This window comes from Saccopteryx leptura, chromosome 2 (genome assembly GCF_036850995.1).
Source record: "Saccopteryx leptura isolate mSacLep1 chromosome 2, mSacLep1_pri_phased_curated, whole genome shotgun sequence".
NCBI lineage: Eukaryota > Metazoa > Chordata > Mammalia > Chiroptera > Emballonuridae > Saccopteryx > Saccopteryx leptura.
The window spans coordinates 140,600,445-140,617,900 of record NC_089504.1 but is presented as its reverse complement, the minus strand read 5'-3'; positions in this window follow the sequence as shown (position 1 = coordinate 140,617,900).

The window sequence follows — 17,456 nt, the reverse complement described above, 5'->3', positions numbered from 1 at the left end:
AGATAGGGACAGACAGGCAGGAAGGGTGAGAGATAAGAAGCATCTATTCTTTGCTGCAGCATTTTAGTTGTTCATTGATTGCCTTCTCGTGTGTGCCTTGATTGGGGGGGGGGAGGAGCTACAGCAGAGTAGGTGACCCTTTGCTCAAACCAGTGACCTTGGGCTCAAGGCAGCAACCATGGGGTCATGTCTATGATCCCACATTCAAGCTAGCAACCCTGTTGAACCCACACTTAAGCTGAATGAGCCCACGCTTAAGTCGGCAACCTCAGAGTTTCGAACCTGGATCCTCTGCATCCTAATCCGATGCTCTATCCACTGTGCAACTGTTTGGTCAGGCTAAAAAAATTTTCTTAAATAAAGGCATATCCAATTTTTCTGACATACAGGGAGCTTTAACCAGTCTCCCCTATTTACTCAAACTCGAACACCCCCAACCTATGGAACTTCCTACATTAAAGAAACACAGACACATGCTTTGCTTTGCGTTATGTCACCCTTGCAAATTTCCACAGACCTTCAAAGCTTATTCAGGAGAACCACAGCCATGACATTATGCACAAATTCCCAGTCACTATACTGAAGACAGATGTTGAACCAAGTCTACTGTGCTCTTGCCTGGATATAAGAAAGACATCACAGCTTCTAGCAGCAACCCAAAGAAAGCATTCAGACTCTCACTGCAAAAGATAATAACCTGAATAATCAGATAATCAGGCTTTTATTTAAGGTTCCAAACAATATTCTTACGTGACTTAGAGAATTATGGTGTTCAGTTTTTAGAAGACATTTTTGGTAAATGGCTACATGAGAGTCTGAATACGAGTCCAAGTCTAATCTGCCATGTTGTAAACACACACACACACACACACACACACACACACACACACACACACACACACCAAACAACAGCAACAAAAACTCCAAACCCCACAGATGATTCATAGCAGCCCAGGAGCCCGGGAAGTCAGGAAGACCCAAGGCAGTTCCCACAGACATGTTATCATGACATTCCTTGATCCAGATTTCAGGGGACTTTCCAGACTGCCACGGTGCAATTTTTAAAATGTCATAAAACACAATTCTTATATATAATAAGCATATATCAAAGTTGTATGTATATAACTCATAATGAAGGGACCCACCAGTTCAAAAGAGTGTAAGAGAAACCTATGCATGTGTGGTCACTGAAAGAGAAGAAAAGAGGGAGAGTGACAGAGGGAGAGAGAGAATCGGTTCAAGACCTGCAGGGCATTATGAGTATCAACTTGGGGATTATCTCCTCTATCAAACAAAGATAATTTGTATTTCTATCCAATAAAATTTATTTTTATTTTATCAGTTTTCTGCAAACTGACATTAGACATTATAGAATTATAATGTCTGAGTCCTAACCAGTAGGAAGTCAAACAAAGTTTCATTCCTTAGAGTCAGATGGCACTCAGGCAGCTTGTTAGAACACACTTAGATTAACACTGAAGGCAGTCCAGTCACCTTTTTCTCTTTACAAGTTTTAGATAATTTTTCTTAACATCTCACAATGCTCCAAGCAAGTCTGGAAGAGCGGGACCTTTCTCTCTCATAGAGAGGGGGACATGTATACCGACCATGAAGGAAATAGTGCACACTTGGGTGGAGACCCAGTGTCTTCTGTTTTAGGTAAAAAAGAACATTTTGATTTTATTATTATTGAAGTTTCAATATCTAGCAAGTAAATATTATTTCATCAAAATTATAGGTGATCTTTGCTGAAAAAGTTATATATTTCTTTAAGGGTGAGAACTTAATTTTGTTGTTGATTGACTCTTCCTTAATGAAACTGATGAGAAATTTGGTCATGTCACTCTTGGGTTTTTTTAGTCTTTCTACAAAATGACAGATTTTTATCATTTTCTCTGGAATTTTAAGTTAAAATTCTCTAAAATGTCCTAAAAATTTTAAATAGAGAAAATAGTAAAAAAATGATTAATAGCTTTACATCCTATGGTAAATTTTATTTTTAGATTCCATTATGTTAATGAAATCTGTAACAATGCAATTCTTTTAAGATTATCTCCTCATATTCTTAAATTTTAAAAAGCTGTGAAAAACACAAAAGGATATAACGCTTTTACTTTAAGGAAATGAAGACTGAGCATTTTGGCTCTGAGGGCAGTGGTCTCCTAAGCATGACTTCCCAAGTCACGTCTGACACTAAAGACGATGGGATGCTATCTTTTACTTTGCAGCTACTTAAAGAGCATTTCACAAACTTTCATCTGTTACCCTGGAAGCACATCTTCTTGTAGGAAAAATACAATTTTTAAAAGTTAAAACATTAAGCTAATTTAATATGCCTGTCTTTCTGAATTCTCACTGAGTCAAGAATGTGAGGCACTCAGAGGTCTGAAAATGGATGTGTTTCCAATTCACATTTTCTGTGGAAGTCTTTCCAGGCCAAATGTTCATGCTTTTCAAAACAGAAGTACTTTTATTAGAAAGAATGTTATTAATCATTATTTGACAGCAATTAAATAAGGCACAATGAACAATGACATCTTCTGTCACCATTTTTTACTAAGGAAAATAAAGTCTTAAAACAATTCAGTTTTTTTTGGTTTTTTTGCAACTAGTAACAATCTTAGTACAATGTTCCTGCGCAGGCCAAGGAGGCTTAAAAGATGTGGGTTCCTTTCTTTTAAGCCACAACACTCATGTGAGTTCTCCCTGCAATCTATAGCTCAGTAAGAAGTTAGCTAGGTATTTTATGTATGTATGTATGTATGTATGTATGTATGTATATATGTTTGCAAAAGATTTTTTTAAAATTTAATTTTATTGATTTTAGAGAGAGAGGAAGGGAGAGAGAGAGAGAAAGAAATGTTGATCTGTTCCTGTATGTGCTCTGACCAGGGATCAAACCATCACTTCTGCGCTTTGGGATGACACACTCTAACCAACTGAGCTATCCAGCTAGGGCTTAGCCTTATATTCTGCTCACAAAAATTAAGGGATATTTTATCGTTTCCTATTCATTTTGAAATATCCCTTAATTTTGTGAGCAGTAGATTTAGACTTTGGCAGTCTAGAACACTGTTTTAGGGTCCAGCTGCTAGTTCTCTTTCTTCTTGTTTTCTTATTGCCTGTTGGCATTTATTCATGTACTTCTCTAACTTTGGAAGAGAGAGTGACTTGGGAATGGGGGAAGAGTCTATTTAAAAATATAGATTTGCCTGACTAGGCGGTGGCTCAGTGGATAGAGCGTCGGACTGGGATGCGGAAGAACCCAGGTTTGAGACCCCAAGGTCTCCAGCTTGAGTGCGGGCTCATCTGGCTTAAGCAAAATGCTCACCAGCTTGGACCCAGGGTTGCTGGCTTGAGCAAGGGGTTACTCAGTCTGCTGAAGGCCCATGGTCAAGGCATATATGAGAAAGCAATCAGTGAACAACTAAGGTGTCTCAATGAAAAACTGATGATTGATGCTTCTCATCTCTCTTGGTTCCTGTCTGTCTGTCCCTATCTATCCCTCTCTCTGACTCTCTCTCTGTCCCTGTAAAAAAAATAAAATAAAAAAATAAAAATAAATAAATATAGATTTGCCTAATGCTAATCAACCTTATTTTTTTCTAAGATGGGGGTTTCTGCTAAATATGTTCATCTACCTGTTCATTCATTCAACAAATAATTAATGGACATTTTTTCTATGCCAGACACAGTAGTAGATGCTAAGGGTGGGAAAAGAACAGGCTCGTGAACAGAACAAGGTCCCTGGTCTCTAGAACCTCACAGTCCAGAACCCCCTGCTGTGTGAAAGATGTTCTCACACAAAATAAATCATCTGCTTGTTGTTTACTTGTACTCATCTTGTAAACAGGATTAAAGAAAGTCCTTTTTTAATGATTAGGGAAGGAGTTGCAGTAGAAATATGTTTATTGATTTAAGAGATTTCAGATGCCAGACCACAAATGGCTGCCTCACACTTTCCACAGCCACAGCGTCATGGCCTGCGGAACCAAGAGCTAGACCTGATTTTCCATCTTAATTTAAAAGGCTAATCAGGACTAAAGCCCTCATGCCTCATCTTTGATCTAACTTGCTCATCTAGAGAAGTCTATGGTTTCCAGACTATCCATTCTACCCAGGACTCTCATTTCCATGCATTTCCATGTACCCCCATTTCAAACTAAGTCCCATTCTTCCTCTTCCTTCTAAAATCCTTTTACTGTCACCTCTTAAACTGTAGGGTCTGTGAACAGCAAAGTCTCCTGTATTAGTCCTTCCCTGGAATCCCTTTGACCCCTTTCTTTCTGAGAGCTTCCTCTGATACCTTTCAAATGAAGGAAGTTTCAGAAAGGCAAGATAAATGTTCCATTTGTTCATCATAGTCACTCCTAATTTTCCTTTTAAACAACATAACTGTTTGGAAATTCATGTCATGTCATAGGACTAGCTGTAAAGGTTTCTTACGGCTGCCATCCACAAACCACCATATCCTTTACATTCTCATACTGAAAATTTTCTTCCTCTCATCTCATCCCTATCATATTTTGAGTGACTTGATTATCTTGTGAATGACTGATCGTGAACCCTGAAAATATTATCCAGAGAAGAGAATCCCAATAGATAATTTAAGCAGGAAGAATTTCTTACAGAATAAAAAATAATTTGAGGAATCATTGAGAGGTCTGGACAAAAAAGATTTATTAAACTGTCAACAATAACTATTCAAGCTTGTTCTTTTCCTTTTATTATTTTTCTTGTATTCGTTTTTAGTGCAATCGAAGTGTTTCCTTCTGTTCAAATTATTATTACTTATCTTTCGGTGGGGGTTATTTTTCTTGAACCAAGTATCTGTTTACTCCCTATTGCATATTTTTTCTGTCTGAACTGCATATTTTTTTCTTAATGGAGAGTAAGAGCTTCATATCCTGAGTGCTTTGTCTCATTAAATACTGTATTATTGACTCATTTTCTGGTTCCATTTAAAATAATTAAGTGCTTCTGAAGGAAGGAAAAAAATGTTTTGATTTTAAGACCATTTTGGTTAATAGAGTCATGTCTGATTTCCAAATCATATAATTTCAGAATTAAATAAAGCCTTAGATATCATTTACCACCAAACTTTACCATTGTATTCATCTCCTCTAGTAATCCACAATAGAGTAGTGCCCCGAGGATGGGACCCATGCCTTTTATATTAGCGGCTCTATCTCCCGTTATACCAGCATGGTGATGCCTGGCATACAGTGAGTTCTCATTAAACAATTTTTGAGTGGATAAATGAAAAGATTCATTTGAGCAGCATAATTTTCAAGTTCAGAAAATATAAAGAGAATGAGAAATTTTGGCCTGAGGAAACAAGCACAAAGTCATTCACAGCATTTTTCTTGAAAAGCAAAATGCTGTGGAAGCATCTACTAGTAGGAGAATGGATAAGTGTTATATAGTCACTGGACAGAATCCTATATACAGTGGCCAAAGCAAGTGAACTAGTGATCTATTCAACATGAATGAGTCTCAAAATATAATTTTGAAGAAGAAAAACTAAGTCATAGAAGAATAATGACAAATTATACTATTACATGAAACTTAAAAAATGGATGGATCTTGAGAACATTATACTAAGTGAAATAAGGAAATCAGAAAAAGCTAAGAACTATATGATTTCACACATAGGTGGGATATAAAAATGAGACTCATGGATATAGACAAAACAGAGTTAGTTACCAGCGGGATGGGGTAGAGGGAGGAGAATAAAGAGGGGCAAATATACAGTGATGGAAAATGATTTCACCTTAAGTGATTGGCACACAATGCAATCAACAGTTCAGATACTATAGAGATGTTAACCTGAAACCTATATATTATTATTATTATTATTTTTGTGACAGATACAGAGAGATTCAGAGAGAGGGACAGATAGGGACAGACAGATAGGAACAGAGAGAGATGAGAAGCATCAATTTTTCATTGCGGCACCTTAGTTGTTCATTGATTGCTTTCTCATATGTACCTTGACCAGGGGCTACAGCAGACCAAGGGACCCCTTGCTCAAGCCAGCAACCTTGGACTCAAGCTGGTGAGCCTTGTTCAAACCCAATGAGCCCGCACTCAAGCTGGCGACGTCGGGGTTTTGAACCTGGGTCCTTCATGTACCAGTCTGGCATTCTATCCACTGCACCACTGCCTGGTCAGGCGAAACCTATATATTCTTAATGACCAATGTCACCCCATTAAATTTTATTTATAAATAAAAATATGCCAAACTTACAAAATATATACTTTGGGAGAGAGGCATATGTGAAAGTATAAACAATTGCTTGAGTATTGTAAAGAAGAAATTTAAGGTAATGTTTTTCTGCTGATGACAGGAGTGAATGGGTAGGAGCCACTTAGGAAGGCCACACAGGGGCTTCATGGCAATAGTTTATTTTGTAAATTGGATGTTGGGTACATATAGCCTTTGTTTTATTTTTCATATTCTTTTATATACCTAAAATAATTCATAATAAATGTGAAACCACAATGGACTGTAATACAATTGAACAAGAAAAAGATATTCTTTTTTAAAGAAAGTGAATATGAGGTTCAGGGAGACATTCATTGCATATTGACTAGATTCCCCAAAGATTTTTTTTTTAAATTTATTTATTAAATTTAATGCAGTGACATTGATAAATCAGGGTACATATGTTGAAAGAAAACATCTCTAGATTATTTTGACCTTTGATTGTGCTGTGTACCCCTCCCCCAAAGTTAAATTGTCTTCTGTCACCTTCTATCTGGTTTTCTTGTGCCCCTCCCCTCCCCCAACCCCTCTCTCCTTCTTTGCCCCATCCCCCCTCCCCCCACCCCCACCCTGTTGCCATCCCATTCTTGTTCATGTCTCTGAGTCTCATTTTTATGTCCCTTCTATGTATGGATTCATATAGTTCTTAGTTTTTTTCTGATTTACTTATTTCACTCCGTATAATATTATCAAGGTCCATCCATGTTATTGTAAATGATCCGATGTCATCATTTTTTATGGCTGAGTAGTATTCCATAGTATATATGTACCAAAGCCTTTTAATCCACTCATCCTCTGACAGACACTTGGGCTGTTTCCAGATCTTTGCTATTGTGAACAATGCTGCCACAAACATGGGGGTGCATTTCTCCTTTTGGAGCCGTTCTATGGTGTCCTTGGGGTATATTCCTATAAGTGGGATAGCTGGGTCAAAGGCAGTTTGATTTTCAGTTTTTTGAGAAATCTCCATACTGTTTTCCACAGTGGCTGCACCAGTCTGTATTCCCACCAGCAGTGCAGGAGGGTTCCCTTTTCTCCACATCCTCGCCAGCACTTATTCTGTGTTGTTTTGTTGATGAGAGCCATTCTGGCTGGTGTGAGGTGATATCTCATTGTGGTTTTAATTTGCATTTCTCTAATGATTAGTGATGTTGAGCATTTTTTCATATGCCTATTGGCCATCTGTATGTCCTCTTTGGAGAAGTGTCTATTCATCTCTTTTGCCCATTTTTGGATTGGATTGTTTGTCTTCCTGGTGTTGAGATTTACAAGTTCTTTATAAATTTTGGTTATTAACCCCATATCAGACATATTGTCAAATATGTTCTCCCATGTGTAGTTTGTCTTTTTATTCTGTTCTTGTTGTCTTTAGCTGTGCAAAAGCTTTTTAGTTTGATATAGTCCCATTTGTTTATCCTGTCTTTTATTTCACTTCCCTGTGGAGATAAATTAGCAAATATATTGCTTCGAGAGATGTTGGATAGCTTACTGCCTATGTTTTCTTCTAAGATGCTTATGGTTTCACGGCCTACATTTAAGTCTTTTATCCATTTTGAGTTTATTTTTTGAGTGGTGTAAACTGGTGATCTAGTTTCATTTTTTTGCAGGTAGCAGTCCAGTTTTCCCAACACCATTTGTTAAAGAGACTGTCTTTACTCCACTGTATGCTCTTACCTCCTTTGTCAAATATCAGTTGTCCATAAAGATGTGGGTTTATTTCTGGGTTCTCTGTTCTGTTCCATTGATCTATATGCCTGTTCTTATGCCAGTACCAGGCTGTTTTGAGTACAATGGCCTTGTAGTATAACTTGATATCTGGAAGTGTGATACCTCCCACTTTATTCTTCTTTTTTAAGATTGCTGAGGCTATTCGTGTTCTCTTTTGGTTCCATATAAATTTTTGGAATATGTGGTCTATATCTTTGAAATATGTCATTGGCATTAGTATTTAAATTGGTGTTGCATTGAATTTATAAATTGCTTTGGGTAAAATAGACATTTTAATGATGTTTATTCTTCCTAACCATGAGCACGGTATATGCTTCCACTTGTTTGTATCTTCCTTGATTTCTTTTATCAATGCTTTGTAATTTTCCGAGTACAAGTCTTTAGTCTCCTTGGTTAAGTTTACTCCTAGGTACTTTATTTTTTTGGTTGTAATTGTGAAGAGGATTGTTTCCTTAATTTCTCTTTCTGACTGTTCATTGTTGGTGTATAAAAATGCCTCTGATTTCTGAGTATTGATTTTATATCCTGCCACTTTGCTGAATTCATTTATCAGGTGCAGTAGCTTTTTGACTGAGACTTTAGGATTTTCTATATAAATATCATATCATCTGCAAATAATGATAGTTTCACTTCTTCTTTTCTAACTTGAATGCCTTTTATTTCTTCTTCTTGTCTGATTGCTGTGGCTAGGACTTCCAGGACTATGTTAAATAAGAGTGGTGAAAGGGGGCACCCCTGCCTTGTTCCTGATCTTAAGGGTATTGCTTTTAATTTTTGCCCATTGAGTATGATGTTGGCTGTGGGTTTCTCATAGATGGCTTTTATCATGTTGAGGTATGTTTCCTGTATTCCCACTTTGCTGACAGTTTTGATCATGAATGGGTGCTGGATTTTATCAAATGCTTTTTCTGCATCTATTGAAATTATCATATGGTTTTTCTCCTTCTTTTTGTTTATGTGATGAATCACATTGATTGATTTACGAATATTGTACCATCCTTGCCTCCCCAGAATAAATCCCACTTGATTATGATGTATGATTTTTCTCATATATTGTTGGATCCGGTTTGCTAATATTTTGTTGAGGATTTTAGCATCTATATTCATCAGAGATATTGGCCTATAATTTTCTTTCTTTGTGTTGTCTTTGCCTGGTTTTGGAATCAGAATTATGCTCGCCTCATAAAAGGAGCTTGGAAGTCTTCCTTCCTCTTGAATTTTTTGAAATAGTTTGAGAAGGATAGGAGTTAGTTCTTCTTTGAATATTTGGTAGAATTCCACTGTGAAGCCATCGGGCCCCAGACTTTTCTTTGTTGGAAGTTTTTTGATAACTGTTTCAATCTCATTTGTTGTAATCGGTCTGTTTCGGTTTTCTGATTCTTTCAGATTAATTTTTGGAAGATTGTATGTTTCAAGGAAATTGTCCATTTCATCTAGGTTGTCTAGTTTTTTCGCATACAGTTCTTCATAGTATTTTCTTACAATATTTTGTATTTCTGTTGTGTCAGTTGTTATTTCTCCTCTCTCATTTCTAATTTTATTTATTTGAGTCCTCTCTCTCTTTTTCTTGGTGAGTCTAATTAAAGGTTCATCAATCTTGTTTACCCTTTCAAAGAACCAGCTCCTAGTTTCATTGATCCTCTGTATTGTTTCTTTATCCTCTATGTCATTTATTTCTGCTCTGACCTTTATTATTTCCTTCCTTCTACTACATTTGGGCTTTACTTGCTGTTCTTTTTCTAATTCTTTTAGATGCAGGGTTAAGTTGTTTATTTGAGCTTTTTCTAGCTTCTGAAAGTGTGCCTGTAGTGCTATGAACTTCCCTCTCAGGACTGCTTTTGCTGTGTCCCATAAATTTTGAGTTGTTGTATGCTCATTGTCATTCGTTTCTAGAAATTTTTTTATTTCTTCTTTGATCTCATTCTTAATCCTTTCATTATTTAACAACCTGCTATTTACTTTCCATGTGTTTGAGAATTTTTGAGCTTTTCTGTTGTGGTTCATTTCTAGTTTCATGCCATTGTGATCGGAGAAAGTGCTTGATATGATTTCAGTCTTCTTAAATTTGTTGAGAGCACTTTTGTGCCCTAACATGTGGTCTATCCTAGAGAATGTACCATGAGCACTTGAAAAGAATGTATATTCTGCTGCTTTAGGCTGAAAGGTTCTGAAGATATCTATTAAATCGAGTTGATCAAGTGTTTCCAATAAGTCTGCTGTTTCTTTGTTAATTTTCTTTCTTGAGGATCTATCTAGTGATGTTAGTGGGGTATTGAAATCTCCTACTATTATAGTATTACTGTTGATCTCGCCCTTTAAATCCATCAAAGTCTGCTTTATATATTTGGGTGCTCCTCTATTAGGTGCATAGATATTTATAATAGTTATATCTTCCTGTTGGATTACTCTCTTTATCATTATGTAGTGGCCTTCTTTATCTCTTACTATATCCTTTGTTTTAAAGTTCAATTTTTCTGATATAAGTATTGCTACCCCAGCTTTCTTTTCATTTCCATTTGCATGAAATGTTTTTTTCCATCCTTTTACCTTCAATCTATGTGTATCTTTTGTTCTAAGGTGTGTCTCTTGTAGACAGCATATGTACGTGTCCTGTTTTCTTATCCACGCAGCTACCCTATGTCTTTTGATTGGATCATTTAATCCATTTACATTTATGGTTATTATTGATATGTAGTTGTTTATTGCCATTTTATTCTTTAAAGGTGTATTCCTTTTTTGCTATATTCTTTTCCCACTTTGATCTGTTTACAACAGGCCCCTTAGCATTTCCTGCAGCATTGGTTTGGTTATAATGAATTCCCTGAGTTGTTTTTTGTCTGGGAAGCTTTTTATTTCTCCTTCGATTTTAAACGATAGCCTTGCTGGATAAAGTAGTCTTGGTTGTAGGTTCTTGTTCTGCATTACTTTGAATATTTCTTGTCATTCCCTTCTGGCCTCAAGTGTTTCTGTTGAGAAGTCAGATGTCATCCTTATGGGGGCTCCTTTGTAGGTGATAACTTTTTTTTCTCTTGCAGCTTTTAATATTTTCTCTTTATCACTTAGCTTTGGTATTTTAATTATGATGTGTCTTGGTGTACGTTTCTTTGGGTTTCTCTTTAATGGAGTCCTCTGTGCTTCTTGGACTTGTGAGAGTTTCTCTTGCATTAATTTAGGGAAGTTTTCAGCTACGATATGATTGAACAAAGTCTCTATCCCTTGTTCTTTTTCTTCTTCTTCAGGAACCCCTATGATGTGGATGTTATTTCTCTTCATGTTGTCACAGAGCTCTCTAAGGGTTTCCTCTGACTTTTTGAGACTTTTTTCTCTTTTCTTCTCTGCTTTCATGCCTTCATTCCAGTTGTCCTCCAACTCGCTGATTCGATCCTCAGCTCTATCTATCCTGTTTTTAATTCCTTCCATTGTGGTCTTTATTTCTGATATTGTATTTGTCATATCCAACTGATTCTTTTTTATACTTGCTATTTCTTTATTTAGGTGTTCATAATGACCATCCATTGTTGTTCTAAGATCCCTAAGTATCCTTACAATCATTATTTTGAACTCCGCATCTGGAAGTTTGATTATTTCCATATTATTCAGTTCATCTTTTGAAGGTGTCTCTTGTGGTTTCATTTTGATTGCACTTCTTTGTCTTCTCATTGTCTGTTTTTGGGTTTTTTATTTGTAGATTTGGTTGAGTCTAAGAGGCTTGGTGTTGTCTGCCTCCAGTTTTCAGTTGTGTTATTTCTAGGTCTTCTTGGGTTGGTATCAGCTGTTATCTGTAATCCACTTTTGGATTTGGGCAGCTTTGAAGTCTTGATTTTTTTGTTTTCTTAACAGGTGATAGTCTTTTTACTGATCTCAGCAGGGTCTTCCTTGAAACTATATCCAGGAATGCGGTGGGTGTAACCTGAGACTCTGAAGGCCTCTTTAGCCAATTAATCTCTCTGGGTGCAGGGTGTTTTCTCAGCTTCAGTAGGGGGAGGTGTATCTCAGATCTCCATGGAGACCTGAGTTACTGCCCCTCCTCCCCACTTCTTGTTTTCAGCTGTGTCTTGTTGTGCTGATTGGAGCTGGATAGATGTCCGGAGATCTCTGATCTGGAAGCAATTCAGCTCTGTTTTGTGAAAGGTTCAGTCCCTCCCCCAGCTATGGCCGCCTTCAGCACAGATGAGTCAGCTTTTTTAGTTCATCTCCTGCATTCCTAGCCCCTCACAGTCTGTCCCTCTCCCTGTCCTTTCCACTTGGGAGATAAGCTGGTCTTTTCAACACACCTCGCTCCCTGGTCGCCAGGCAAGCACTGTGAGCAGTAGTTTCTGCCCTTTTCCCTTGTGTGAGATCCCCTCTGGGCTCTCAGCCTTACCCCCCCCCACCCCATTCCTGTAAGCAGGGGAGATTCAGGCACTCCCTACCAGGTTTTTTGTGGCTTCTTCTTTGCTCCTTGGTTTTTGAGAGCTGTTCTTGTAGTTCAGAGTTGGTTTTTCATGCTGATTTTTCCTAAATTGATTTGTATTCCAGTTTGGTGGTGAGAGCTGGGCATCTGTGCGTCTGCCTACTCCGCTGCCATCTTTTCAGTCCTCCCCAAAGATGTTAATCATAAATTTTATACGTAATATATGAAAAAAAATCAACATTGTCAATGACATTTTAGATATCAACTAGTATAATTTGGTATTCAGTATCTTGCCCTCAAATTAATCATTCCCGTTATTGAAAACATCAATGAGCATCATGTTTAAGTCTTTGAAATTGTTTTTCAAAAGAAACAACAACATGAAAATGTATACACTAAAATATAAAGTAGCTATAAGTACTGTATTTCCCCATGTATAAGATGCACCATGTTTAGAAAAATTGGGGGTCTAGAAATTGGGTGTGTCTTATACAGTGATTGTAAATTTCTTTACTTGCATTTCCCGCTTTTTCATGTGAATGAAGAATTGTATGAATTTTATGATAAATAAAACTTAAGTTCAGTAACTTTATGTAATGCATTTTTTTTTTCAAATTTCAGGTCCCCAAATTAAGGTGCATTTTATACATGAGAGGATCTTATACATGGGGAAATATATTTATAAGAAGGTTGGGTTCTGGGTAAATCTGCATAGGATTTTTGTTATAAAAGTTACTTGGTTAAAAGGTAAAATTCTATGTTTATAAATGTTTACACATTTGAAAGTGTTAGAGTTGCGATTAAGCCAAACTTGTGGAGACAAAATACCTTGGTAAGGCAACTTTAATAACTTCTGCAGAAGGGCGTGCTGCCTCTAGTGAAAGCCAGCCAGCAACTGTGCAGGCAGGGGGTTGGGTTCAGTTTTTGTTCCTAACAGGCCCTAGGCTGGGACTTGCTCCATTGGCTGGGGTGGTGACCATACAATCTTATTCTCTCCTGACTGACTAGTTTACATGGCTTTGTGAAGTGGGGAGGGAAAGGTGGGGATAGTGTTAACTTCATGAAACTAGATGAGGGAGATGGGGGAATTGTTGGAGAAAGTAGATGAAGGGGGTTGGGAATCTTGTCTGAAACTGGATGAAGGAGGTTGGAAAAATTCCCATTGAAGAAAGAAAACACGAGATAAACAAGTTGTTTTTCCTTCAACAGTAAATATTATAAATTAATTACAAATGTTAACTCATTTAGCCTTTATTTACAACTGTTACTACCTCATTTTACAAAAAAGATAAATTGAGATATAGAAAGTGAAGTGAGTAGTATTCCATTGTATAAATGTACCACAGCTTTGAAGGAAATCTTACTCTTTGTGACAGCACGAAGGAGCACTATGCTAAGTGGAAAAGCCAGTCAGACAAAGACAAGTACCATATGATTCACTCCGATGTGGAATCTAATGAACAAAATGGAGAGAGACTCGTAGATAGAGAGCAGGCTGACAGCTTCAGGGGGGGGGGGTGTGGAGTGGAGGGTGGTGGTGGTGGAGATACTGAGCTCAAAAGGAAAAAGGAGAACAAGACACATGGACATGGACAACAGTGTGGTGGTTGCTGAGGGGGTGGGGTGAGGGAGGCAGAGGAGGGCCCAGAGGGGATATACGGTGATGGGCGGAGACTTGGCTTACGGTGGTGAACACACAATACAGGGTAAAGATGATGTGTTATAAAATTGTGCACCTGAAACCTGTATAAACTTGTTAGCCAGTGCCACCCCAACAAATTTAATAAAAAGGAAAAAGACAGTGGACTTGTCCGAGGTCACGTATTCCAAAGGAGGTGAAGGCACAATTGCAGCCTGGGCTTCCCAGTGTCAGCGCCTCTGCACTGACTTTGATTTCCCACCCTTCTCTAGTAGTTTGGCAGTACAACAGAAAATGGTATTTTTAAAGCCCTTTTAACTGTGATATATTATAGTTTTGTGAGGAGGAGAGCTCGGAGTGCATGTTATGTGCCAGGCAGTTTGTCTGAGCTCTGTCACTATATCTCACAACACCCCTGTGAGGTAAGAACTGTTGTTATCCATGAGGCACAGATGAGAAAAGGGAGGCACAGAGACTGGGAATGAATTTCCCAGGCCCTCATGACCAATCTTAATTAAGCCTCATGCCTCAGAGCTATTATCACATATAGAAACAAAACAAAAAAAGTTTGTTTTTTTAAAGAAATCTAAATTGGGGGAAATAGAGAAGAGGGTTTTATATGTGGAGTAGAAGTAGGGCAGAAACAATTGTCTCTGATTGGCTAAAAATATTACCATACAAGCCCTGGCTGGATAGCTCTGTTGGTTGGAGCAGTGTGCAGAGTTCAGAGTTTGCACGTTCGATTTCTGGTCAGGTCACAATCAAGGCTTGATGTTCCTGTTTCTGTCTTTCTCTTCCTGAGTCTCTTAACACACAAGAACAAAAAAACCCATGTAATGAGCCTGTTTAAAACACTGGACTTCAAGTTTTGATAGTGTGTTTCCAGCTAGTGTTTGAGAGCATAGGGCCAAGATGGTTGAATATGTAATAGATAACCTCGGGGATGCCTGCTCTCCACTGTCCCCTGGTGTTAAGGCACAGTCCCTGGAGGCACCAGTAAGAACGGGACTCTCGTGTTTTGGGGGCTGTTCTGAGCGTGTATCCTTTGGCTGAGGTACCCTGCAAACTGATAAATAGCTAATGTGTAAATACAAAGACAAATGGGAATGACAGTGGGGAAGGAAGAGATTATGATGGATGGTGCCTTCTGAGAATGTGCCAGAGAAGATAGGGAATGGGACATGGAGAGGACAGGGAGGATGTGTACAGAAGTTGACCCCCCGTTGGGGAGCAGGTCCTGGGAGGATGGCCCGGTGGAGGCTTGACCTCAATTAAGCACTTAGGTGCATTTGGGTGACTGCGATGAGCTGGATCAGAGTGTTTTCATGGAGGTGTAGTGTAGACCCACGTTCCTGCTCATTCTTTCCACTCGCCCACAGCCTTTTCTTCTTCTTTTTTCTCTAATTACAGCTTATATTCAATATTATTTTGTATTAATTTCAGGAATACAGCATAGTGGTTAGACACTCATATAATTTACAAAGCGATCTTTCCTAGTATTTCTGATACTCACCTACCACTACACATAATTAGTACAATATTATTGACTATAGTCCTTATGCTGTACTTTATATCCTCATGACCACTTTGTGACTACCGATTTGTACCTCCCAATCCCTTCAGCTCTGTCACTCAGCCCCTTCCCCAGCCCTCCTTCCCTCTGGCAACCCTCAGTATGCTCTCTGTATCTATGAGTCTGTTTCTGTTTTCTTTATTCATTTATAAGTGAAATCATATTGTCTTTTTCTGACTGACCTCACTTAGCATAATCCCGGTAGGTCCATTCATGCTATTGAAAATGGTAATATTTCATTCTTTTTTATGGCCAAATAATATTCCATTGTATATATGTACCACAGGTTTGTCATCTGCTCATCTATTGATGGGTACTTGGGTTACTTCCATATCTTGACAGCCTTTATTTTTTTTTATTTTTTGTATTTTTCTGAAGCTGGAAATGGGGATAGACAGTCAGACAGACTCCTGCATGCACCCGACCGGGATTCACCCGGCACGCCCACCAGGGGCGATGCTCTGCCCCTCTGGGGCGTCGCTCTGTCACGACCAGAGCCACTCTAGCGCCTGGGGCAGAGGCCAAGGAGCCATCCCCAGCGCCCGGGCCATCTTTTGCTCCAATGGAGCCTCGCTGCAGGAGGGGAAGAGAGAGACAGAGAGGAAGGAGGGGGGGTGGAGAAGCAGATGGGCGCTTCTCCTGTGTGCCAAGGCCGGGAATCGAACCCGGGACTTCTGCACACCAGGCCGACGCTCTACCACTGAGCCAACCGGCCAGGGCCTGACAGCCTTTATTTTTGGTAAACATTTTGCTCTGTTCGTTTTTTTTTTATAGCTGTAATCTCTACCCACAATCAATAGCAGCTTTACATCAGATAATTACCTGTACTTTATAGATTTTAAAACACAAATAGCTTATTTTTATATCTATGTGAATTCTTATTAAAAAAAAAAAAGTAGATGTAGTAAGTTGTAGACCCCAAGCAGAGCACTTTTCAGTATTTCCCTAGGAACCTGGCTTTGGGTATTTCTTCCTTGTTTCTTCTCCATATTTGTTATAATAATGCTGTGAGGAGATACAAGATAGAGTATATTACTGCTTTGGATAGCTTTTGATCAATTTGTGTTAACATATACACAAAAAGATAAATTGTAAAGCCACATATATGCACCTGGTTCAGTATAGATTGAAACAAATGGCAAGAGAAAGTAAAATAAATGAGTGAACAGAGAGAAATGGATTCCTGGATGCCAAACTAAGTTTGATAACGCTGCTTTCTTTTCTGTAACATACATATGGGGATTGAGAATTTGACAAATTAGAGGTAATTTGTACCAACAAAGTTTTTAGAATAGAGTTTCCTTCCAGCATCAGATCAATAAAATCAATAGCCTGACTTAGAGCTCAGCTGTTATGTTTTGTTTAGTAGCTTTTGAGGCAGGAAACAGAGCAACTGAAGCAGGGTTTCAAGGATACCAATCAATAATATGGCCAACAGGTATGTTATCTCAGTCACCAGAACTTCCTGCAGCACATTGAACTACTCTTACAGGACACTTCTCTCCAATTCCCCCCAACCAACAATTAAAGTCAGTGAATCCACAGGCTGTAGTGTTGGCCAACCTTTTATGAGATATTTCAAATTATAAGGCACACTGTCCATTTTATTCTATATTAACCACAAGAAGTTTCTGAGGAATGTATAAAGAATACCAAAAAGTAATAAGCTATTCCCATCAATATTCGAGAAACTTTTCAGTTGAATATGTTAGCGGTTCTCTAAGTGTGCTTTCTTGATGAGCTACATCTTCTTAGTTAAAAAAAGATGTTCAAGTTTACTGCTTACAAATTCTGCTTTTCATTCAACAGAACACATTTCAACTAAGTTCTCTGCTACTTTATAACAAGGATTGCC